At 39.9% G+C, this 27,248-nt stretch overlaps 1 protein-coding gene and 1 pseudogene across 6 annotated transcripts in view; one reads left to right on the forward strand and one right to left on the reverse strand.

Annotated features, from left to right (window-relative positions):
• Nucleotides 1-27,248, reverse strand: part of LOC118585330 (EGF-like and EMI domain-containing protein 1) — a 739,880-nt gene that overhangs the window by 193,484 nt on the left and 519,148 nt on the right. The gene's annotated exons all lie outside the window — the stretch shown is intronic.
• On the forward strand, nt 2,879-4,212 carry LOC118585331 (annotated as a pseudogene).

A 27,248-nucleotide genomic window follows, 5' to 3' on the forward strand; every position in this document is an offset into this window, starting at 1 on the left:
GCAGCACAGCCAGTGCAACCCATCCTGCTTTGAAACCTTCTCCTTTATATTTCCTTCCGTTCTTCTTTTTTTTTTTTTTTAGGCATTTCATTGTTGTTTGCTTGACTCGGCTCAAAAAATGAGTATTCAGATCAAATTAATTCCCCAAGACCTGTCTTTGCCTTGATTTATATACTTGTTAACAGCAAGCTTTGATTATTATATGTTTGATATGCTATCATTGAGTGGAATGAATTAATATAATTATTTTTACTCAAAGATGAGACTACAGAAATAAAAAATTAAAAAGGAGGGACATCTGTATTCATTCCTGCAGAATGATGGACATGTTCGACATTGTAGTTGCAAAGGACTGCAAAGCAGAAATTAATCCCACTCCTGTGGAGTTCTGAGGATGTTCAGGGCAGCAGATCTCATTTAGAACCCTCCTTTGCCATCTATTAAGAAGTGAGCATGGCAGAGCTGGCCATGGGGGAGGCTTTTTGATTCTCAATTCCTCTGAACATTGTCAGTGTTTAATCAATAGCTAGTCCGGGCATCATTAAACATGTGCTCAGTTCAAGGTCCTCTGGATGAGGACGGTTGAGGGAATTTTTCAGTCTTGCTGTAAAGTAAAAAAAGGTGCCTACATTCAGGTTAGCCTGCTCAAAAGAGACATGACTTTAAACCATAGTGCATTAAATGAGACCTGTTTTAATGGGTCATGTGGAATATCAATTATTTGTGATCTCATAATTTTTGCTTCTGTTGCAGGGTGTATCCTGCAGAATTTGAGTCTGCATGTTCTAATTTATGCTTGCTACAAGGAAAAGAGTTAGCAAATATGTCAGTCATGCAGTGAAGCAAGCCTGCTTTTCTTAAATTTTGTAGTTCAATAATTCCATACAAGTTTAAACTCTTTGTACCTCGGGCTTAATCAAGGGTGTAAGGAAGGCAGGACAGTCTGTCTCAACATTTGGAATACAGGTAAGAAGCCAACTACAGATTCTTTCCTTCTGTGTTTTAATCCATTGTTCTCTACCTGTGTGATACAGTGCTTAGCAAGCCAAATTTTCAAATCAGGAAATGAAATAAAAATGTCTTTTACTACAGGGTCTTATGGAAGTTATAATAAGAAATGAGGAACATTAAATCATTTTCCTTTATAAATAAGACCAGATTGAAATTACTGTTTCCTGACTTTACTTTTAAAATGCAAGTTTTAGGAATCAGAACCTTCTCCATAGAGAAAAAAAAAAAGGGCCAATTAATTAGGCTTAGTATAAAAATTAAATTGCATTATTTTTACTGAATCCAGGAAAAATGTTAAAATCTTACTACCCCAATATATAATATAGAAAATGCTTGAGGCAGAAAGTCAGCCAAATCAGTCCCCTTCAATTATTAAAAATTTGAATCATGTATTGTGTTAACTTCTAAAAGAAATGAATATGGGCCCTAAGATACTACAGAGAAAGCCCAGCAAATCACAACTGTGCTATTGGGTTATAAGCTATGAATTTCACTCTGTAGAGACCAACTTGATAAAAATTTCTGGTAAAGCTGGAACCATGTTATATGAAAGCTTCAAATTTCACAATACCAACCAAGAGTAAATTCTGAAATGCCCTTGTGTTCTTTTATGAATCATGAAATTATTACTAAATGAAAGAGCAAAGGTTTTTGACTTGATGTAAACCTCTTGTACTTATAGTGTTTATCCAAAAGATTATGTAGACTCAGCTAAATTTAACCCTAACATTTTATGAAAACGTCAACTATAATATTTTACAGCCTATGCTGGTTTAGTAAACTAGCCGCTGTAGATTCTCCTCTAAGACACATGACTTCAGCTAGCCCTGTCTGGTTGGCTAGGTTTCCAGAATTAGGCAAGATTTACCTCTTGATGGGTAGGTATCTTAGTTAGGGTTTCTATTGCTATGAAAAGACAGCACGATCACAGCAACTCTTATAAAGGAAAACATTTAAGTGGGTGGTTTACAGTTCAGAGGTTCAGTCCATTATCATCATGGTGGCACATGGCAGTGTGCAGGCAGACATGGTGCTGGAGAAAGAGCTGAGAGTTCTACATCTTGTGCAGGCAACAGGAAGTACACCGATCTCAAAACCAACCTCCATAGTGACACACTTCCTCCAACAAAGCCACACCTTGTTGTCCTTTTTAAAAATTGTTGCTGCCTTCTAAGCCACAGCTGTCCTAATCAGCAACTGCAACTTGATACCAGCAGTGGTTATGCTGCAGGAGCCACAGACTGAAGGAACAAAATTCCCCCAGGCACCACCTCTTTCAAAGCTAGGAAGGGAAGTAACTAAATCTCTGTCCCTGTAAAGAACTCAACAATCAAAGGTTAAGGCGGACTTCTGCAATTCAGAGAATCTGAATAGCAAGTTATTCACCTTCTCTCCCTGCTCACATCTTCCAAAAAGCCCTCATGCTTCTCCTCACCGCTCCTTAAAAACCCTTCTCCATCTGGCTGCTCCCTGTCACTTTCTGTCAGCTAGTTGCTGACTCAGCCTCCTGACCACAGCTGAATTTTATTTAATGAAACACATCTTTGCATCATTAAACAGATGTTCCAGAGCATGAAAAAAAGCAACACATCTTAAAATAATATTCTACAACAACACTTCCTCTTAGTGCCACTCCCTATGAGCGTATGGGGGCCAATTACATTCCAACTACCACATTCCACTCCCTGGCCCCCATATAACATCATAATGCAAAATGCATTCATCCAACTTCAAAAGTCCCCATAGTGTATCACAGTCTCAGCAATGATTGGAAGTCTAAAGTTCTCTGAGTCCAGCACTGGCGTTCCCTGACAGGCTCTGCACGTGGGCCATGGCATGGGCTCTAGCATCCCTGCTGTCCATTGGCATGTTCAAGGAGCTGGAATGGGTCTAGGTGGACCCAGTAACCATTGGCCTCCGTCCAAGGACAACACAGACTGGACAGGGGACTGCCCCACCAGTCAAGGGACGCAAGTGTTACCATCTCTTGGCCACATTAGGGGCCCTGGAAGCAGCATCTCTTTCCAAGAAATCTCCCAGCCCACCTGGCAGTGATTTGGAGGAGGAGAAGGTAGGAAGGAAGAACAAATACCTCCCAAAGCCCTCAGTTACCAATGCCTTGAAGAAAGCAGAGGAGAAAAGAAAAAGGAAATGTCAAAAACCGACACCATCTATCAGTAACTGAGGGCAAGGAAGTAGAAAGTAAATGCTGCAGACATACTCTTGGTGGGATCTCTGCTGAAGAAGGAAAAGGAAAGAGGAAATGCCAGAAATATTCTCATTCATACTCAACCCAGCACCTGGAGAGTGTTGACCAAACAGTTCACAGTTCAAAGACAAGTACTGCTACAATTGACCCACCCAAGCCAAGCCCTGAGTCCACATCCTGTAACTCCTCCCATACCCTGAGGCAGAAGAATGGGCGAGCGGAGACACAAAAACAAGACACTTCAGACACCAGACCAGGCTCCTCCCAAGGCCTCCACAGAGGAGACTGAGTTGCCTCCGGGCCCCAAGTCAGACAGTCAACAGACTAGAACTGGCCCCCTGCTAGCATGGATGACAAAATGGCTGCATGGGGCCTGACTTCGATACCTTACTAAACAGTTGTACTCAGGGCCCAGCAGTGCTGCCCAAGGCCTCTTCCAGGAAGACCCTGAGGCTTTTTTCCTCTATCACCATGGCTTTCAGAAAAAGTGGCCACTGCACCCTGTGGACCATATAGCCAAAGATCTCTGCCAGAAGCCTGTATCCTTGGTGTAGCTGACTTTGGCTGCAGAGATTGGTGCCTAGCTTCAAGTGTTCAGAACCCTGTGTACTGTTTTGACTTGACCTCTCTGGAACCCAGGGTCACTGTATGTGACATGGCCCAAGTGCCTCTGGAGGATGAATCTGTGGATATGGCTGTATTTTGCCTTTCAGTAATGGGAACTAATATCAGGGACTTCCTTGAGAAAGCAAATAGAGTGCTGAAGCCAGGGGATCTGCTCAAAGTAGCTGAAGTCAGCAGCTGCTTTGAGGATATTCAGACATTTTGGGGGGTGTGTGTGACTAAACTTGGTTTTAAGGTCATCTACAAGGACCAGACCAATGGCCATTTCTTCTTGTTTGACTTTGAAAAAAACTGGGCCTCCTTGAGTAGGACCCAAAGCCCAACTCTCAGGCCTGAAACTTCAGCCCTGTCTCTACAAGTGCAGGTGACCAATGGACATCTGTTAAAAGGGGAAGGCTCAGACTCCAAACTCAGAACTCTGAAGACTTTACCTACCCAAGCTATGAGCCAGGACCTGGTACTATCCTCCTTCTGTACCAAGAACACCCACCTCCTGCTCAGTTCTGCTCTAATGGAGCCTTCTTGGCTACAAAGAGCATGAAGTAACTTGGGCAGGCTCAAGAATGAGGAGTTTATTGTGAGGGCATTGGTGTATCTGGGAATTGTGGGTCACTCAAGTATCATGTAAACTAGTTGGCTTGGAAATGATAGATCTCTGGGTTTGGTTTCTCTTCATCTTTCAGAAGGCACCTGGGCGTTCCACTGTGTTGTCTTCTGACTATATTGTCTAGCCTCTACTCATCCATAGTTTCTGCTCATTCAGCTTCAAGACTACAGACAGCTTTTGCTTCATGGCAGGACCTGATGCTTGTGCCCATTTGGGCTGGGAGTTACTTCTTTCTCTCTTGGAACTGAGAATCATTTCACTTCTTTCTGTTGTTTTGAGACAGCATCTCACACTAGTCCAGGCTGACCTCAAATGATAATTCTCTTGCCTTAGCTTCCTGATTATTGAGATTACAGTCATGAGCCACTATACCCAGCTTAATTACTTAATTTCTGAATATTCCATTTCTCATTTGAAACATATACAAGTCTTTTGTCCCAGCATGTTATGTGGGTTACCTGCAGCAAGGGCTGGGAACATTAGAGGCTCTGAGTAAATCAGCTTTGGCTATTAAGAAAGGGAGAAAGAAAGAAAGAAAGAAAGAAAGAAAGAAAGAAAGAAAGAAAGGAAGGAAGGAAGAAATGAAGGAAGGAAGGAAGGAAGGAAAGAAGGAAGGAAGGAAGGAAGGAAAGAAGGAAGGAAGGAAGGAAGGAAGGAAGAAAGAAATGAAGGAAAGAAGGAAGGAAGAAGGAAGGAAGGAAGGAGGAAGGAAGGAAGGAAGGAAGGAAGGAAGGAAGGAAGGAAGGGAAGAAAAAAAGTTCAAAGTCTCTTCTGAGAGTCATGTGATCTCTTAACTCTAATCCCCTATAAAATCAAACTCACAAAACATCTTATACTTCCAATGTATAATGCCCCAGGGTATACATGACCTTCGAAAACATAGGGAAGGAAGTATAGTGAGGAAATACTGGACCAAAGCATGACTGAAAACTAGCTGGGTAAAATCCAAACTCTACATCTCCATTCTGATGTCAAAATGCTCTTCAGATCTCCAACTCCTTTCAGCTTTGTTAACTGCAACACACTCTTTCTCCTGGGCTGGTTGCAAGTCTTCCTTGGCAGGTATCCCATGACTCTGGTGTCTTCAACATCTTGGGTCCTCCAAGGCAATCCAGGCTTCAACTTCACAACTTCGCACATAGCCTTTCAGGGACATCCCTGACACATGCCTGACCTCAGTGGCTTTCCTTATTCATGGAAGAATATTCCATAACCCCTTGATTCTATCCTTAAATCCAGAGCCATGTGGCCAAGGCTGTCAAACTCTGCTGCTTACTAGTGCTGGAACATGCCCCTCATTCAATTACATCTCATCAACTTTCTTTTGGGGTGGAACATGCCCCTCATTCAATTACATCTCATCAACTTTCTTTTGGGGTGGAACATGCCCCTCATTCAATTACATTTCATCAACTTTCTTTTGGATGGTTTCCTTCACTACCTAAGCTCTGCTGTCATGAAACTGGACCTGTAAAGCAGGCTAGCCTCAAACTCAGAGATCTTCCAATCTCTGCCTCTCGGATGCTAGGATTAAAGGTGAGCACCAGTACACAGGCTCTAAACTTTTCTTTAATTCCTTTTCGTAAGTTGGAAATTTAGCTGAATAGGATCTTGCCCTGAGGTCACCACTCCCTTTATTTCATTTCTTAATCTGTTTATCTCATTGAACATAGTACTTAGCTCCATTTCACTTCCTGGTGTTCCTTTCCTCATCGAATTTTACAGTTTAAAGATTACCCTGCTCAGCTTGCTCCTTTCATTGTAAGTCTTCACTAGAGTGACCACTAACTCTAGAATCTATACTAGGCTGTTTTGAGACTTCCACTGCCAAAGGAATTATTCCAAAACTCTTCACTTTAGTCTCAGGCAGACTCTTCAGACACAGGCAAAAAGAAGTCACATTCTTCACTAAACTATCACAAGAACTGTCTCTGAGCAACATACTAATATTCTTCTCTGAAACCTTTTGAGCTAGACCACCACAGGCCAAATCTTCCATGTTCCTACTAGTGTGGCCCATTAAGCAGTGCTGAAAGCATTCTACTGCTTTGCTAACCCAAAGTACCAAAGTCCAAATTCCTCCAGACAAAAATGTGGTCAGGCCTATCACAGCAATACCCCAGTCCCTGGTATCAACTTCTATCTTAGTTAGGGTTATGGCAACTCTTATGAAGGCAAACATTTAGTTAGGTGGCTTACGTTTCAGAGGTTCAGTGTGTTATCGTGGTGGGGCATGCTGGCGTGCAGGCAGACATGGTGAGGGAGAGGTAGCTGAGAGTAGTAAGCACATCTTGCCAGGCAACAGGAAGTGAACTGAACTACTGAGAGTGACTTAGCATAAATGACACCTCAAAGCCCACCTCCACAGTGACACACTTCCTCCAACAAGGCCACACCCACTCTCACAAAGCCACACCTCCTAATAGTGCCATACCCTATGACTTTATGGGGACCAATTACATTCAAACTACCACAGTGGTCCTACTCCAATCAGAGAGCTGTTGATCACTGCCAACCTATATGCGCCACTGCTTCACTCTTGGGGTTAGTGTGCCACACTTGTAATTGCTGTGCTTCAGAGGCTTCACAGTCGGGTGGGTTGTTGGTTGCTTCCCTCCTCTGACAGTTTGCCTGGTGCCTTCTGGTACCATGGAAGTTAGTCCTCAGGGAGGAGGATTCCAAGTCAGTTCTAGTTCAGGAGTCTTTGGAACCTGTATCTAAAGTGCTATAGGGACTTCCCTTACACTTCTGTGGCAGCTGAGGACAATAGCAATAGCCTGGAATGTCTTGGGAGTCTCTTGGACAGCCTGGCCAATGAGTCAAAAGAGGGTTTCATGCCTAGTGTTGGGTTTTTTTAGGTGGACTGTCAGCCTAGATGGGAAAATTTCATTTAAAATATATGTTTATTTATACATAGACTTCTGTGTATTACAGGTTTTTTCTGTTTTCTTTTCCTTGAGGTAGATAGCTAATGGTATGATTCCCTATGACCTTTCAGACATTATCCTTATTGTGTGATTTCACTTTCCTCCCTCTTTCTTCTGTACTTGGCTTTCTCTCCCTCCATGATTTAAACAACCTTCTGTGGTGGTTTGAATAAGGATGATACTCACAGGCTCATATATTTGGATGCTTAGACACCATGGAGTGGAACTCTTTGAAAGGATTAGAAGGATTAGGAGGTGTGGCCTTGTTGGAGGAAGTGTGCCACTGGGTGGGCTTGGAGGCTTCAGAAGCCCAGGCCAGGACCACTCTTGCTCCATGTGCTGCCTATAGAACAGGATGCAGTTCTCAGCTACTGCTCCAGCACCATGCCTGTCTGACTGTGTGCTGTCACGATCCCTGCCACAATGACAATGGACTAAGTTTCTGAAATGGTAAGCAAGCCCCAACAAAATGTTTTGTTTCTAAATAAGAATTGCCTTGGTCATGATGTCCCTTCATAACAATAGAGCAGTGACTAAGACAACCTCTTTTTTCTCATTTCCCTCTTCAGATCACTTGTACCCTGATCTTCTCCCTTTATTACTTCCCCCAAGTACATTCTAAATATTTGTACGATACCCACAGATAAGTACAATCCTTACCTCTCTTCAAGGAAACTTCTTTTTTTCAACAGAGACATTACATAAGAACATAACTAATCAAAATACAAAATTGTGGATTCCAGTCCCAACTGATAATCTACAACTTGACCACTCCGTTGTGGAAGAGAGGGCAGAAGGATCATAAGGAGCAGAGGAGTGAGGACTTTGTAGTGAGACTGTGTTTCCTAGGAACGTCAGCAGCTACTCGAAAGAAGTTTCACTAGTATGGCTGCTAACATGGAAGGGAAAAAGCACACCGATTGGTTTTCCAGTACTAAATGGCCGGCCCTGAAAGCCTTTATACAAGTAACATTATACAGACTTACCAGGCTATATTTGTGTATTTAGGAATACACACACACACACACACACACACACACACACACATACACACACACACACACACACACACACACACACACACGTAACAACAATTAAAGAAGAGGCCATGTATTTGAAAGTGAATAAAGAGGACACATAGGAGGATTTGAATGGAGGAAAAGGAAAAGGAATGGGAAAATAATTAATTATATGATAATCTCAAAAAATATTTAAAAATTGATTGGTCTATGAAACTGATATTTTTTAAAATAAAATATACATTGCTGAGTTTCCACAGGGAAAAGGATTGTATCTGCTGACATTCAATGTCATGATGAATGTTACAGTCCCAAGTGCCATGGTCTCTCACTAGTCCAGTCTTTGTATGCATGTGTGTGCATGCACAGTGCATGTGCATGTATGTATGTGTGTGAGTGTGTCCACCTTGAGGCTACAAATGTGTACATATTCTTATGTGGATGAACATGTGTGTGAAGGTGCCCATGTACTGTTCATGTGCAGGGAGATTAATATTGGTATTTTTGTCAATTACTGTTTACTTCATTGTTTGAGATAGATTTCTCAGCAAACCTGGACCTTCACCAATTCACTTATACTGGCTGTTCAGGAGCTCTTGGGACCCTCTTGTCTCTGACTTCCCAGCACTAACATTACAAGTGTATAGTACCATGCCTCACTTTTAATGTAGATCCAAACTGAAGTCCTCACATTTGTGTAGCAAGAACAGTCACCTCTCCAACTCCATTATTTGCAAACTGGGCCTTCACACAATAATTTCTTTACCAGGCTCCTTAATTCTGCATATGCTTAACCCATTTACCATATGCACCAATATGAAACCTTTACATTTAGTTACTATCTTTTCCTTCCTTAAAAAGCCTTAATAATGAGACTCAAGCACATCACTTGTAGTAAGCATGTCTTTTTGTTTGTTTAACCACAACTAGATTTAACAATGTTGCCTAACCCCATAGACGTGTTCTGTGTGTCCCACATAAGCAGAATTACCTTGGATAATTGGTCAGCTAGAAGGTTAACATACTACACCTAAAGAGAATCCATGGGGTATCTATGTCATGAGTCAAGTTTTATTCTTTAATAGAAACAGAGAATCTCTTTAAACTCCAAAGCTGAATGTGAAATAAGATTCTAGATCATCATGATAAAAAAAAATCAAGAAGAGAGAGAATTTTATTCCAATTACATGGCAGATATTTTCACTTGTCATCCATGCCCTGTATTCATCTCAAGAAGTGTAAATCATTGTTCACTCTACTCCCCTAAGGTGCTTATCATGAGAGGTAATTTGTGAGGCTACAAGCCCAAGTCATATTCTGAAGTTCTGACATTAACCTCCAGTACATACCAGGTGCAGTGGGCTACAAAGAAAGATGATAATATCTGCCTTTTGAGATTACTGTGAGAGCTAGAGATAATATTTTTTAACTATAGTAATCATTAATGCTGATTTTGACATGACCAAAATTGCATGCCAAGCACAATTATCAAGATTCTAGAGTGTTTAATCTCTGCATTTGTTTAATCGTCTGGACTCTGGATTATGGGACTACATTTGTTCAGCTCCCCATGACTTCTCAAGCCCAGAAGGCTGAGCACTGAAGAAAGCTATTTTTTCCCAAGAAGAGGGAAGTAATTTTAAGAAAATGATGCCCACATTCCCAAAGAGGTGGTATGGTGATTTTTTTTTTTTTTTTTTGGTCTTTTAATGGGTTTTGGGTCTGGGATAATTTTTATTGTTTAAGAGGGTTGGTTACAAGTTGTTAATTGTCAATAGTCAGAAAAAAAGCTGAACAAGGAGATTAGATTCAGAGTTTTTGTTTGTAAAAAAAAAAGAAAAAAGAGAATATAGATATGAGGTAGATCATAGAAACTACTCTGAGAAAAAAGATGAAGAAATAATATGATAAATGGGTAGATGATTGAATCTACTGTAAAAAGAAAAAGGAGAAGACATAAAAATGACAAAAAGTAGATTACTGAATCTATTATGAAAAGAAAAAAATACTTTAAAAAAGGAACTACTTGTTTTAAATAGGATAAGTAATGAAAACTTTTGTCTGAGTTTGTCATAAGCTACTGGACTGGACATTGTTAATATATATATATAATGAAGTTTTTCATGTGTACCTGTCAAATGTTAATGGACTAGACATTGTTAATGTAATTCTTGACTGTATATATTATATATACTTATTGGACAGTTTTTCTTGTATTAGTTATAAGCTTTTTAAAATTTTAGACAAAAAGGGGAAATGTGGTGGTATTGTGTTCCCCAAAATATTGTGCACCCTAATAAATTTATCTGGTGTCAGAGAACAGAATAGCCACTAGATATAGAGGCTAGAAAATGGTGGCACTCACGCCTTTAATCCTAGCATTCCAGAGGCAGAAATCTCTCTGGATCTCTGTGAGTTCAAGGCCACCTTGGAAACAGCCAGGCATGGTGACACATGCCTTTAATCCCAAGAAGTAAGCCTTTAATTCCAGGGAGTGATGGCAGAAAGAGAAAGATATATAAGGCGTGAGGACCGGAAACTAGAAGCATTTGGCTGGTTAAGCTTTCAGGCTCTGGAGCAGCACAGTTCAGCTAAGAGCCATTGGGAGAGGACTCAGAAGCTTGCAATCTGAAGAAACAAGACCAGCTGAGGAACTGACATGGTGAGGTAGCTGTGGCTTGTTCTGTCTCTCTGATCTTCCAGCTTTCACCCCAATAACTGGCCTCAGGTTTGTTTTTATTAATAAGACCATTTAATATTCCTGCTACAAATTTCCCATATCCAAATATTCCTCACTAGCAAGCCTACAGAAGGAGAAAAATGGTCCTGAAGGTTGGATCAGTAGTCTGTCTTGCCATATGATCACTAAAGTTCTCTGATAGAGTTTTCGGTATCTGAGTTCATGGTGTTTCTTCTCTTTGTCTTTATCCAGGGCTCAAATTTTAACTCTAACTTTGCTCTTCACTGGTTGGGAACACTGTTGTCTTGCCCTTCCAACTCTGAACTTCAGAGCCACATACCAGCTTATATTTGGATTCATGACATACTACTGATTTTGCTGTGTGTTCTGGTTGGAGACATGAATAAACTCAACCTAGCCTTTGCCTTCGATTCTCATTAATAATCACACATATCCTGTTCCTTGTGGTGTGGTCACTCAGCTAGCCTCTTTTAATTCAAGCTGTTATTCCTACTCTTATAATATGCAGAAAAATCGTTGCCTTCCTGTCATGGTGTCTCACTGGCAATGACAATCATCCAGTACTTCAGAGGACCAATATGCAAATCATTCAGTTAGCTTGTAGATGTACACTTTTGGTATATTTGGGGTTTCAAATGTTGTCCATGATGTCACTTGACTTTTGAAAGGAGGCTGGGTGGTAAGGATAGACTTGAATTTAATTGCTTTTAATCACATGCATATTTCTATCATCTTGCATAGAGGACTTGAGACATTATAGAGAGTAAATAAAAGATCTTATTATATTTATTAACAATAAGGTTTAAACAAGGAGAGAAAAATACAAAAGTAGCCATTCCAGAAAAAATAACTGAATTAAGAATATAGGTTAAGTGGAATCACTTTAATTAAAACTTCAATGTTTCTTTCTGTTTCCTTGGAGCCAAATCCAAGCACCATTAACTCTTTAAATCTAATTAAGAGAAGATCACAAGACAGAAAAACATCCATCTCCAAACAAAGCAAAGCCTTTTGCAGGAATTTTTATATGCTGAACACTGATTTCATACATAACACGAGATAAAACACTTTGCCTCAGTCATGATTGCAGAGATTAAAACTAAAACAGGCAAGATGAAACCTTTATCTCACACTGTGTGAGGTTCTGTTAGAGCTTTAAAAGATTTTTACATTTCATTTGCATCTACTGTATATCTCTCTGTGTGTGATACATGTTTGTCCAGTGCCTGGGGATGCCAGAAGAGGGCATCATATCCCTTCAGATGGAGTTACAGATGGTTGTGAACCACCTGACATGGGTGCTGGAAACTGAACGCTGGACATCTATAAGTGCAACAAGTGCTCTGAAACACTGAGCTTTCTCTCCAGCTCCCCATGTTAGTTTTACCTGGGCTGTGTGGGGTAAAGTAAATGGTATTTCACAGACCTTATATGTCCGAATTCATGACTATACCTCAGTTCATCTTTACAAAATTATGGCCAGATACTTTCTTTTCTCACACACCAACACTCCTGGCTTGTAAGATTTTATATGTATATCTTCAACACCAGAGGACCTCAGGCACAACACCAAGCTCACAGTTCCTTAACCAATGTGCAGAAAAATGATAGCACAAAGCCCATCCACCCTTCATTTGAATACTAAGCTGCATCCTCCATGTCTCCATGGCTGGTATCCTCATCAGGATGTAACACATATATAGCCTCACATGACATGCTTCTCTTATTTGGAGCTATAGCTGGCTATAGCTGAGTTATACCTTTCATCTACTGGAACAACTGTTTTGTCCAAGCAACTGTTTAAAACTCCTAAGGCAATTGGTTCATTTTTTTTTTTTTTAAGGAATATAGGAGGATGTTTAGAAAGACTTCTCAGAGAAAGTGATTCTGAATTGAGTATAAAAAGGCAAATTAGGTAAAATGTAGTGGAGAAATGATGAAAAGAATACAGAATTGAGGTGCAAACAATGTGGTAGGGGTGTGTGGAAGTGGAAGGTGCTGAGCACAGAGGGACGTGCAAATTCCCTTGTAACGATGGAGCATGGAGTGTAGAGGTCAGGCGAGGGAGCTGTTCTCAGAAGTCAAAACCTGAACCACTCTGCCATGGCAGGCTGTAGAGGTCAGTTCTGATTGCTACAAAGAAAAAATGGGTTTTTAAAACAATTTTAAAAATTATATTTTTAAAGTATTACTGTGAGAGTTGGAAAGATATCCCAATGAGAAAATATCTTGGTTTGTAAGCTTGAGGTTCTGATTTCAATTCCCAGCAACATGTAAATTTCCAAGTGTAGCATGTGTGTCTCTAACCCTGGTCTAGGAGGAAGAGACAGGTGGATGCTGAGGGCTCACTGTGCAGCCACTCCAGCCTAAACACTGAATTCCGAGCTCCATGAGAAACCCAGTCATAAAATAGCGCAGAAAAAAGTGGAAGAAAAATCCTGATGTAGACCACTGGCCTCTAGATATGTCCAAACAGGAAAGAACCCACATAAAAATATACACATAGGCATATAACACAAACCACACATACCACATTAAAAACAAAAACAAAAACAAAAAAACTGCTGAGTGGTGGTGGCACACACCTTTAATCCCAGCAAGCTGGAGTCAGAGGCAGGAGGATCTCTGTAAGTTCAAGGCCAGCCTGGGCTACAGTATGAGTTCCAGGAAAGGCATCAAAGCTACAAAGAGAAACCCTGTCTCAAAAAATAAAACAAACAAACAAACAAAAAACAAAACAAAACAAAATACCAAAAAACTATGACAGTAGTTCAGACACCAGATTACAAAGGGCATGCATATGGGTAACACCAGTTTGGAGTCACGTGTACAACTGCAACAGTCTCTGTGACTCTAAGCCAGATGAGATTCCATTGCTGAGACTAGAAGTCTACACAAGCCCCAATCCCTAACCTAGAAGCTATATACAGTTGACAGCCTCTCACAGAGGAATAACTGATTTTGTTCAGAGGAGTTTCACTGGGTACAAACCACACATAAGGGCAATCCCATGCCCAGCAGTAAAAGGCCAATACAAAATGAACTCAGTGGTTCTTTTAGAGTATTTTGTTTTATTTTAGTTTGGGTCACAATGTTTTGTCTGGGCATATGTACAGATCCTTTGCTTATATATTATGGATTCCAATGGTGTTTTCTGTGTGTGTGAATGTGTATGTGAATGTGGGTGTGAATGTGTGTATCTGAGCATCTGCATGTGTTTCTTGTGCTTTTCTGTTCGCTCTTTTTTTCTGTTTGTTTATTTTGTCCTGTTATGGTTTGTTTTTATTTTATTTTATTGTTTTTAGATATATATTTGAATTCCAATGAGATAGGGAAGTGGAAAGTATCTGGGAGGAGCTGAGGGAGAGAAAACCACAATCAGAATATATTGCAATTAAAAAAAAACTCTATTAAAGAGAATGAGTCAACTGTAATAACCCTTTATCAGAGCTTATACAGACATTATGGAAAACACTCATAGTATGAGTGACCTTTGGCTAGGACTTGGGAAGGGATGCTCACTGCCATGAGTGAGGACATGGGTATGTGGTGAAGACTTGATTTTAGGACTGTCCTGGAAGTGGGTGGCCTGAGACAGTGTGGTTACCAAGAAGGAGAAAAGTAAGCTTTGGGACCACTGAGCTTTGCAATGCAGAATGACATCCGCTGGATGGGCCTCAGGCATTAGCTCCATATGTAGCCCAAAGTAAACAAGGAGCCACCTGAACTAAAGGGTGCTGCTATGGGCACCACAGCCTTCTAGCTAATTGTAGAAGGTAACGTTTTATAAGTGAAAAATGTCATATAGGAGGTTGAGAAAGGAGTCCAAAGCAGCGTTCTGAAGATTATCAGGAGTTTGGGAGAGGATAGAGGTCAGAGAATGCATCAAAGATGTTTTTGAATTATCATAGAGAAGAACCAAAGGAAAGCTTTGAAACATGGGAGGAGCATACGGACAAAGCAAGAGTCTAATACTTCTGACATGCAACACAAGAAGAAAACACTCCCTGATTTGGTATGGGGTAATTTATAAACAACCTTGGCAGAATCTCCAAATAGGGAGGAATTCTACATTTATGTGAAGAGAAAGAATCTAGGTATAATTGAGAGAGGAGTAAGGTTTTAAAAAGGGCAAAACTACTTTGAGATTTCATCTTACACCTGTCAGAAAGGCTACTATCAATAAAACAAGTGACAGCTCATGCTGGTGAGGGGAACACTCCTCCATTGCTGGTGGGAGTGCAAACTTCTATAGCCACTGTTGAAATCAGTGTGGAAGTTACTCAGGAAGATGCAAATTGATAGATCTCAAGATCCATCTATATCACTCTTGGGCATATACCCAAAGATGCTTCATCCTACCAAAGATCCTTGCCCAACAATGTTCATTGCTGCTCTATTCATAATAGTCAGAAATTGGAAACAACCTAGATATCCATCCCTTAATAAATAAATGAACAAAATATGTGATACATTTCCAAAAGAGAATATTACTCAGCTGTTAAAAAAAAATGAAATCTTAGCCAGGTGGTGGTGGTGCGTGCCTTTAATCCTAGCACTCGGGAGGCAGAGGCAGGTGGACCTCTGTGAGTTCAAGGCCAGCCTGGGGCTACAGAGTGAGTTCCAGGATAGGCTCCAAAGCTATACAGAGAAACCCTGTCTTGAGAAACAAAACATAAATAAATAAATCTTGAAATTCACAAATAAATGGATGGAACAAGAAAAAAAAAATCATCCTGAGTGAGGTATCCCAGACCCAGAAAAACAAATATGGCATTATTTGCTTATATGTAGATATTAGCTGTGAAGCCAATGGCAACCATATTACAATCCACAGAAACACAGAGGTTAGGTGTGGAGTGAGGGACTTGAGGAGCAAAGAGGAATCTTGTTAGGAAAGGGAGATAGAAGCAATATGGGATGTTGTAGTGGTGGAGCTGGAGGTTCAAGAGGGGAGTGGGAAGAGAGGGGATGAGGAAGGGACTACAGCGGAAGAGCTAAACTGAAGGGACATTTGAGGGGTAGTATGGAAATCTAATATAGTAGAAGCTTCCTAAAATACATACATATATGAAGGAAATCACCAAATAATGGGAGAAACAGAGCCAAAACTAGGCATCTCTTGTCATCCAATGAAGCTTCCAGTACTGGGTTTGGGTTACATCTAATTGAGTTGTTAGCCAAAGTTGACCCCCCCCATTCCCCCAAACCTCCCACCCCCCTCACAATCCAGGCTGTTGCTAAGACTGTAGGTTTCTCTCCACAAACTGAAAGCAAGGCTCCACTGCTGAAGACAACAGCTACATAACCCATTGAATATGGAGATGTTGAGCTGGTGCCTACATAAAACCTGTACCCTCTATGTTCTAGCATTTTGGTACAGGAAGTTACTTTCCATGCTACCAAAAGAGAGACAAAGACACCAAGCAAGCCACAAAGCCTTTGATCTATAATGGTGTCCTGCCTGCAAAATATTCTAAGGCAATGGAAGCCCAAAGCTTATGGGAGTAACAAACGAATATCTACATGAGTTAAGGACCACTCCATGAGATGAAACCCATACAGGACACTGCCTGGGTGACCAAGAATCTGAGACTAGGTAGCTCAGGAATCTAGGATAAAATCAAGTACTACTGTTAAAACAAAACAAAACCCCTCAATGATGAATGACTCTCAATGACATTCTGCTCTTAGTCTTCAGAAAAGCTTCCTTTTATAGCAGATGGAAACAAATACAGATACACAGACATTACTCAAAGAGTGAGAGACAGAGATGCTGAAACACTCAACCTTAAATAGAAAGTCTGCATCAACTCCCTTGCCTTAGGGCTCAGTGAACCTGCCCTACACCTAGTCCTCACCTCCAGGAAGAGGAGGCAAAAAAGAATGTAAGAGCCAGGTGGGATAGAGGACACAAGAAAACGAGGCCTTCTAAAAACATGGTCAAAATATGATCAAACTTCATATAAACTCACAGAGACTGAAGCAGCCTGCACAAGTCTGCACCAGTTCCTCTGTGTATATATTATGACTTCCAGCTTAGCGTTTTTTTTATGGGATTCCTGAGCATGTAAATAAGTGAGTCTCTGATTCTTGTGCCTTCTCTTGGGCTCTTTCCTTTATGTTGGTTCAATTCTAATTCCTGTCCAATTCTAATGTGTTAGTTTTTGTTTTGTCATATTACATTATTATGCTATACTATACTGTATTATATTATATTATCATATCATATTATATTATATCATATTCCCTTAGAAACCTGTTTGTTTTCTAATGAGAGAAAAAAGGGATTGGATCCAAATCAGGGGGGGTAAGGTGAAGAGGAACTGGGAGAAGTGGAGGGAGGAGAAACCATAATCAGGACACATTGTATGAGAGAAAACAAATCTAATTTCAATAAAAGGAAAATGAAGGAGGAGGAGGGGCAGGATAGAATAACCCAGGTGTGGAGTTTAGTCAGAAAAACAGAAGATAACAAGTTTGTCCCTGAGCAAAGAGCCAGGACCTGGGATAAATTCCCAGATTTCTAGGTGTGATTAAACTGTGAAGGACTCTCAGCTAAGAATTTGATTTATTCAGTGGAAAAAACAAAACATTGAATTCCTCTCTTCACTGCCAACCCCCTCACACTACAATTGTGTGTTAAGTGTGCAAACTCTGAACCTCAGCTCCTTCCCTCCCATGTTAAATTTGAGTTTTCATCTTCTGCTTCAATCTAGTATCTGCAAGCACTCACCCATCATCATGGCTCATCATAACAGACTTAGCTCTACAGGAACCAACTACCTGTTATTACATTTAGTCCTGTGGCTATGGTCAACGAAATATACCAGCTAAAGTTTTCTGAGTGCCTCTCCATCACACACTCAGAACTTCACCTGGACCAGTGCTTTTTCTCATGGGCTCCATGCTGATAAACTGAGCTATTTATAATTAAGTAACTATATCAGATCACATAGTCTGTATATATAACCTTGTGGTAAAGTTAATGTTCTTAGTTTGAAAAGAGGGAACAGATACTTTCCCAATATATACTCTTCTCAGATTAACCCCCCACCCCTCAGTGTCATGATACATAGTCATAAATGAGGAATTTAAAGTTAACATGTTACATTTTCAGTTACACAATTAAAACTCTCTCATGCTCAGCATTTCTACTTTGAATAAATACTCTGTCAGGAATTGATGGAATAGACACATAATAGCTAAAAATCATTGCTCTGAGTCATGATTTACTAGGAATCTGTTGTATCCTAGTTATGAATTTAACATCTTCATTTTAAAGTTTATCTTATGTGGTGGTTGTTTTACAATGAACTATAAAGTCAGCCAGGCAACACATGAAAAGCTCTTTATATTGGGACTTTAAATTTGATATTGTATACAACAAATATTTCATAAGTAGAATAAGAAAATGCCATAAAAAGTAAGATATGTAAAGATAGCTCTCCTCAGAGACAAAGGAGAAACAGCATTTGCCATGTATGGAGATCATCATTTGTGTATGTGTGCGTGTGTGCATCTGTGTCTATGTATGTGCATGTGGTCTGTCTGTTCTAACCTTAGGCACAGACACTAGAGACTGTTACATTGCTATTCAAAGGAATTTCTCATCACTCCATGGCCCTTAAAGAACCTTTCTTGTTTGATCATTTAGCCTCGGCGCCCATACTCGTCTCCTCCACACTTTGTAGGCACCCATTTTTGTAGAATTAGATACTCTTTTATGATGGCCATACTCACGTGCAATGTATAATTTTTGTGAATTATTCTTTCTGATATTATTAGATAGCAAAAAAAAAGGGAGAGATGGAGATGACACAGATTTTGAAAATCACAGGGACAAGAGAAGTACATTAAAATTACAGAGTTTTTCTATGGTGTGCCCAGAACTGAGACCTGAATCTTTCAAAATTGTCAGCCTTCACTTCCTGAGTCTAAAGACTGAGGAAGAAATGTAGAAAAAGTAGAAAAGATTCTCAATATGTTCCTGATACTTGAGTGGACAAATGCTACTAAATTGATCTTAAAACTCAACATTGGATGAAAACTTGATAAATAAATTCTTAATCTTTTTCAAAGCCCACACAATGGGCATGAAGAGGCAGAGGGAACGTGCTTCTTAAATTCAACTTTCAAGGACTAAATTTAGCGCCCACCACACAAAAGTGCTTAATATTGCAAGGGTGATGAATTTGATAATGACGGAGAAATGCCATCAATCTGACAAACTAAACAACTTCTTTAACCTGACATGGACCTGTTCAACACATCAGCTGTCATCTGAAATGAATTCTGTTTCTAATTTCTCTTCATAAATAATGCAGCTAATTGAAAGGTAGTTACAATGAAGTCTTTAACCTCCTTCTCCAATATGAAGGCAATCTCTCTGCATTTCTTAGAAGCTTCTACTCTTCACATGAAATGAAACCCAGACATCATCAGAGCACCAAGAAAAAACAAAAGAGCCCATTGTGTGAAGGCCAGCCCATCTAATGGTTTTCTCATTTTCAATTTTTTAAATTTGGCATTATCTTAAAATACAGAACTCATAAAAAGCTCATGTAAGAATGTTTAAGCTCAGAGATTCACTTTTTAAGCTTCTTAGTTGTGCATCTATATGATCCTTGTTGTCCAAGGTTTACATAGTTGTAATTAATTATAACAGTGACATTTAGATATTCCTAACTGAAGTGTAACAATGTGATATACAAAAAAAACTTTACAGTAGAGGACTCTTTCCTCCTCTTTCCTTCATCTAATGGGAATAAAGAGGAGATAATAAATATACTTCCTGACTATTCCAAGGAAGTAGCATGGAGGCATGACTGATTTGAAGATTGGAGGAATTAAAAACTTCCTTCTTTGGAGGTGTCTCATTATGGACATCTGGGATTAAATTTGTTTATTTATGAGGGGAAATATTCGTAGGCTTACACGCTGACAGTGCAAGGAGAGTAAGAGATCTATGGAAGCATTTAAATTTTCAGTAACTTAAATATTTCTTCTCTCTGAGAAGACCGATTTCAGCAAATACACCAAAGGATAGACATGATTATAAATGGATATTTATATAATCTGAGATGAACATCTTTCCAAGGCTGGTATTAAAAATGGAATTTTTTTAACATGTGCTTTTTATTTATTTATTTTTTGTTATTTATTATATTTGTGTTTTAATTTTACACATCAGCCATGGGTTCCCCTGTCCTCCCCCCTCCCGCCCACGCCTCCACCTTTCCCCCATCCCCTCCCCTCTATTCCCATCTCCTCCAGGGCCAAGACTCCCCTGGGGATTCATTTAAACCTGGTGGAATCAGTACAGGCAGGTCCAGTCTCCTCCTTCCTGGCTGAGCAAAGTGTCCCTGTGTAAGCACAAGGTTCCAAACAGCCAGCTCATGCACTAAGGACAGGTCCCGGTCCCACAGCCTGGATGCCTCCCAAACAGTTCAAGCTACTCAATTGTCTCATTTATCCAGAGGGTCTGCTCCAGCTGGGGGCTCCACAGCCTTTGGTTCATAATTCATGTGCTTCCATTCATTTGGCTATTTGTCCCTGTGCTTTTCCACTCTTAGTCTCAACAATTCACGCTCTTACAGTCCCTCCTCTTTCTCGACAATTGGATTCCTGGAGCTCCACCTGGAGCCTGGCCAAGGATCTCTGCATCTACTTCCATCAGTTATTGGATGAGAGTTCCCGCATGACTGTTAGGGTGTTTGGCCATCTGATCACCAGACTAGGTCAGATCAGGCTTTCTCTCGACCATTGCCAGCAGTCTACAGAGGATGTATCATTGTGGATTTCTGGGGACCTCTTCAGGACTCTGCCTCTTCCTGTTCTCATGTGGTCATCATTTATCATGGTCTGTTATGCCTTGTTCTCCCTTTCTGTTCTTGATCCAGCTGGGATCTCCTGCTCCCCTAAGCTTTCTTTCCCTTGAACCTTGCCCTTCATTACTCCCACTGTCATCCAGGTTGTTCATGTAGATCTCATCCATTTCTCTGTCATTGGGTGATCCCTGTGTCTTTCCTAGGGTCCCGTTTTCTAGGTAGCCTTCCTGGAGTTGGGTAGAAGTCTAGTCATCTTTGTTTTACATCTAGTATCCTCCTATGATTGAGTACATACCATGTTTGTCCTTCTGAGTCTAGGTTACCTCACTCAGGATGATTTTTTTTCTAGATTTAGCTCAGTGGTAGAGCACTTGCCTAGCAAGCACAAGGCCCTGGGTTCAGTCCTCAGCTTTGGGGGGGAAAAAAAGAAAGAGAAACCCTGTCTCAAAAATAAAAATGGAAAATTAAGACAGATTTTAAGAGATCTGACAACTTACATACAAACCTTTGCAAGTTACTAAAAATATGAATTATATAATCAAATACTAAAAGTTTAGGTGATTTTCATTAGTATCTGTTCCCTAACCATTCAAAGACATTCACTGGAAATATATGCTGTCATCCCATATTATCATTATGTAGGTTCTATTATAGCTGTCAATAATGAGAATAAAAGTACACAGAGATGCTATATTTTATAACAGAGAATATTGCCAAAGTCCCTAGGCTTAGATCTCTGGAACAAGTTCATATTTTTCCCTAGTAAGTAAATCCTTCTGGGTGAAGTTCTAATATTACTTATTACTTGGTGTTAAATGTTTAAATAATCCTTAAGAGTAGGCAAGGCAATGGTCTAAGTAGTTCACTGGTATTTGCTTATAGTGAAAGTAGGAACAATGGATGTGGGGTAAGGGATAGGCAAATGAAGGGAAAAAAGAAAAAAGGAAAGAACAAAAGACAAAGAAAGAAAGAAAAGAAAGGAATTAAGGAAGGAAGGGAGAAAGAAAGAAAGGAAGGGAGGGAGGGAGGAAAGAAGGAAGGAAGGAAGGAAGGAAGGAAGGAAGGAAGGAAGGAAGGAAAAAAGAAAGAAAGAAAGAAAGAAAGAAAGAAAGAAAGAAAGGAAGGAAGGAAGGAAGGAAGGAAGGAAGGAAGGAAGGAAGGAAGAAAGAAAGAAAGAAAGAAAGAAAGAAAGAAAGAAAGAAAGAGAAGGTGCTAGAAAAATAATGTCAGAGCTGTCCTCACCAGAACAGCACCACAATGCAGACATTGACAGTGTGCTGCCAAGAAGCCATGGGGAGATTCAGGAAAAAAACAGTGGTCAACAATGTCAAAGGCCAAAAAGAGAATGTAAGCGAAATGCCTTGGATTTGACAGGACACTATCATTGCCTTTTGTCTGTCCTGAAAGGCCCACTGCTTGTATACCTATATAAGAATATGTATATAAGAATAAATATGTTATATATATGAATAGATACACCTAACAAAATATAAGTTTGTGCTATGATTTACAATTAAAAAGCATGAATAACATGACATTTGGGAGAATGCCTTTAGCTAGAACCACAGAGAAAATTTAACAAGGCTGATGACATTTAATGTGAAACACAGTATGTGGAGTTTTGACAGACAGACTTGGGGCTAAGCTATGTCCTACATTCAAAGGAAAGTGCAGCGCAGAAGGAGAATAGTTGACAAAGAATGGGGATAGTCAAGTTTTGGGGAGTCTGTCACAAAACTGCTGAGGGGAGTGGAACATGGGTACTACCAGCTAGGTTGATGATATACTGGTGGTTCTCATAACCAATAGCCATTGTGAAAGTTTTATTCACTAAAATGGATCCACAAATTTGATTTAGCCGTGTCTTTGTGAGCTATGTTTCATTTGCATTTATCAGAAATTTAAAGAAAATGCATCTGAAGTGAACTTAAGTAGATTTTTCAGAAAACTCTTTTCTTTCTCCATGAAAGTCTGTTGACCTCTTTGGCGCTAAAACTTTTTATCTTTGAGATAGGAGAATGGGCTCCATCACGCCTCAAGTTCTTCCTAAATACAGCTCAAGGGTGTGGAAAAAAGTGTTGTTGTTGTTGTTTTTTAAGCACCTATGTATGCAAATATAATCAAATCATTTAAGTATCCACTGATTTTTTTATTATTATTATTAAACTAATCATGAAGTTCTTACACTCTATTTTCATGCTTGGGTTTTTTAAAGTTGGAGTTCTGTAACCATTTTTGAATAAAATAAGTTATAAAAAGTTATAGATATATGCAGGGTGGTGGTGGCACTCACCTTTAATCTCAGCACTTGGGAGGCAGAGGCAACTGGATCTCTGTGAGTTCGAGGCCATCCTGGGCTACAGAGTGAGTTCCAGGAAAGGCATAAAAGCTACACAGAGAAACCCTGTCTTGAAAAACCAAAGGAAAAAAAAAAGATTATAGATATGTACAATCCAGTAAAGGTTTTTCCTTAGCAGATGTCTTATAAATATTTCATAATTTTTTATGACTGTAAAATTTTTAACATGTTAGGCTGGAAGTCATTCTAAGAATGATATATCCATTTTTACATCAGAAAGCCAGGATATAGAGAGATTTGATGACTTGCTGCAGGTCACATGCCCCTGTGTGTTATAGTTGTGAGTCTATATAGACAAGACGTGGCACACAAACTCATGTGAGCATGGATACCTCTGCTCTTTTTAAGCTTGCTAAAATTTAATCTCTGTTTTACACTTTTTTTCCACTCATCTTGTTAGCTCTGCAAGTGTCTAGACCTCACTTCTGTTAACTTTCCCATGCTGTGTCTAGACTCTCCCACTAGCCAATGGCTTCATTTGCTGAGATGCCCTCATCTAGGGTGCCTCTCCTCAGAATAGCCTCTGATACTGCCTTCTGAAAGGTAGAAGGTGATATAGCATGGGACATGTGCTTAAGGACATCAGGAACTTAGTGTGTGGTGGTGGTGGTGGTGGTAGCGTGTGTATGCACAAGTCTATGTGTGCATATGGAAGTGGATGCTCATCTGTATGTCTGTAGGACAACTTCTGGCATTATCCTCAGAAACTTTGTCCATCTCCTTTGAGGTAGGATCTCTCATTGGCCTAGAGTCACCAACTAGACCAGCCCTAGTGAGCCCCAGGTATTGTCCTATCTCTTCAGTACCCCAGATATGAATTGCAAGCATGAATCACCACGCCACAGATTTCTATTCTATTTCTACGTGTGTTCTGGGGATTTTGCTCTGGTTCTCAACTTCGTGAGGCAAGAATTTAGTGACTGAGCTATCTCCCTGTCCTGGAATCTTATTATATAGAAGATCAAGGAAGGAACAATGACTGAACAGCTGTGTCTCATACATATGACAGGAGTATAGGACAGCACCATGATATAATGATGTCACAAGTTTTTCCTTCATACATACTTTTAAAGAAATGTTATTAGCTATAGAAATGTGTTTGGGATATTTTGGGGTGTCACAAACACATATAAGGATTTGAAGGAAATTAAAAACTTGCTCAAACTGCTCGCTGAAGCTACATATTGTATTTTGTCTGAAACCCAAACAAACCTTTATTGGAGCCATGTAACTGATACATGCAACTTCCTGTTTCCTTTGGCAGCTGTCGTAGACTCCTGTTATACCTGTATATGTGACCTAGTGATTCTGACAGAGTCTGACCTGCAGTGGCTATGTATATATGATGACAAAGCAATGCTCTTGCACACTAGGCCCTGAAAGAAGTATCTGCAACTCCATGTGGGGTCAGCATACTTGCATTAGCACAGAAGATCTTACCCAGATTTGTGACTGATAGATAGATGCACATAACTAAGTAAATGAAGGGACCTAAGTTCAAATACACTGAAGTCCTAAAGCCCCGGCGTTTTATTGCTGTCTTTTCTGTGACTCTTTGAGTTTCATGACAAATGTCTACTACAACTTCATACACATTTCTGTTTTCTGTGAGAAAAATCCCCAAAGAAGCTTGAAATGGTGGATCCCATTAGTAAGCAACCCAAGCCCTTAAGAGGCTGAGGTAGGGGGATTTTGAGTTCAAGGCCAGCTTTGGCTATATTATAAGAATTTGATCCAAAAATATTAATGAGACAATTCAATGGCTCTGTATTAAGACAAATTACCTTCCTATAGACTAATCCCAAACAAAGACTACTGTGGGCCACTTCCATACAGGGTTCTTTCTGTACAAATAAGTAAACAGTTGTCCTGAAGGTTCCATCTTGATCTGTAAACACAAAGCACTTTCAAAGATAGTCTTCCTGAACCCTTTCTCAAGGTTGATGTGACTGTGCTGTCAGAGCTTTCTAAAAGTCTTCCTGTAACCAAATTTCCTTGTGTGTGCACAATAAAGACATCAAGACAGCACAGTCTGTGTGTGGCTCTGACTAACAGCTGCTGGAGGATGCCAGTCAAGGGGCTGGAGCCACAACCTGACTGTGATGACAGAGTTTCACTTGTTAGTTGTACAAAATAAATTTCATTTGTATACAATATTGGGATTGTGAATAGAATGACCCACATACAGTTAAGTTATTGTCATTGTGGCCTCATGTATATGCAGTGAAATTTTGCTCCTAAGGACTAGAAATATTATGGAGTAAACCATAATATTCCAGTCCAATGAAGCTCAATTTTGACCAAATGTCATTAACATAATTACCATGATGGCAAGGAGGAGAGTGGATGGTTGGAGCAGCTAATGACTGATAAGAGTTAGCAAACCAATTTTGCCCCCAGACAAAACTTAGCTATGCTTGCTGTTTATTTTGCCCTTCCACGAAGACCCAATATTATTGACTCATCTGCCATGATCAAGTAGGCTTCATCCCAGAGATGCAAGGGTGGTTCAACATATGAAAGTCCGTCAATGTAATACACCATATAAACAAACTCAAAGAAAAAAACCACATGATCATCTCACTAGACACAGAAAAAGCATTTGACAAAATCCAACAGCTCTTCATGATAAAGGTCTTGGAGCGATCAGGAATACAGGGAACATACCTAAACATAATAAAGGCAATCTACAGCAAGCCAACAGCCAACATCAAATTAAATGGAGAGAAACTCAAAGCAATACCACTAAAATCAGGAACAAGGCAAGGCTGTCCCCTCTCCCCATACTTATTCAATATAGTACTTGAAGTTCTAGCCAGAGCAATAAGACAACATAAAGAGATTAAGGGGATACAAATTGGAAAGGAAGAAGTCAAGCTGTCCCTATTTGCAGATGACATGATAGTATACATGAGTGACCCCAAAAATTCAACCAAGGAACTGATACAGCTTATAAACACCTTCAGCAACAAAGAATACAAGATCAATTAAAAAAAATCAGTAGCCCTCCTATATACAATAGACAAACAGGCTGAGAAGGAAATCAGAGATTCATAACCCTTTACAATAGCCACAAATGATACAAAATACCTTGTGGTTACTCTAACTAAACATGTGAAAGACCTATATGACAAGAACTTTAAGTCCTTGAAAAAAGAAATTGAAGAAGATGTCAGAAAATGGAAAGATCTCCCATGCTCATGGATAGGCAGGATTAATATAGTAAAAATGGCAATCTTACCAAGAGCAAACTACAGATTCAACACAATCCCCATCAAATTACCAACACAATTCTTCACAGATCTGGAAAGAATAATACTCAACTTCATATGGAAAAACAAAAAACCCAGAGTAGCCAAAAGAATCCTGTACAATAAAACAACCTCTGGAGGCACCACAATCCCTGACTTCAAGCTCTATTATAGAGCTACCGTACTAAAAACAGCTTGGTACTGGCATAAAAACTGACATGTGGACCAATGGAATCGAATTGAAGACCCTGACATTAACCCGCACACCTATGAACATAGAATTTTTGACAAAGAAGCCAAAAATGTACAATGGAAAAAAGAAAGCATCTTCAACAAATGATGCTGGCATAACTGGATGTCAACATGTAGAAGGCTGCAAATAGATCTGCATCAGTCACCCTGCACAAAACTTAAGTCCAAGTGGATCAAAGACCTCAACATAAATCCAGTTACTCTGAATCTGATAGAAGAGAAAGTAGGAACTACTCTTGAATGCATTGGCACTGGACATCACTTTCTAAACATAATACCAGTAGCACAGACACTGAGAGAAACAATCAATCAATGGGACCTGTTGAAACTGAGAAGTTTTTCGTAGAGCAAGGGACATGGTCAACAAGACAAAGTGACAGACTACAGAATGGGAAAAGGTCTTCACCAACCCCACATCTGACAGAGGGCTGATATCCAGAATATATAAAGAACTCAAG

Source organism: Onychomys torridus, chromosome 6 (genome assembly GCF_903995425.1).
Source record: "Onychomys torridus chromosome 6, mOncTor1.1, whole genome shotgun sequence".
Lineage (NCBI taxonomy): Eukaryota > Metazoa > Chordata > Mammalia > Rodentia > Cricetidae > Onychomys > Onychomys torridus.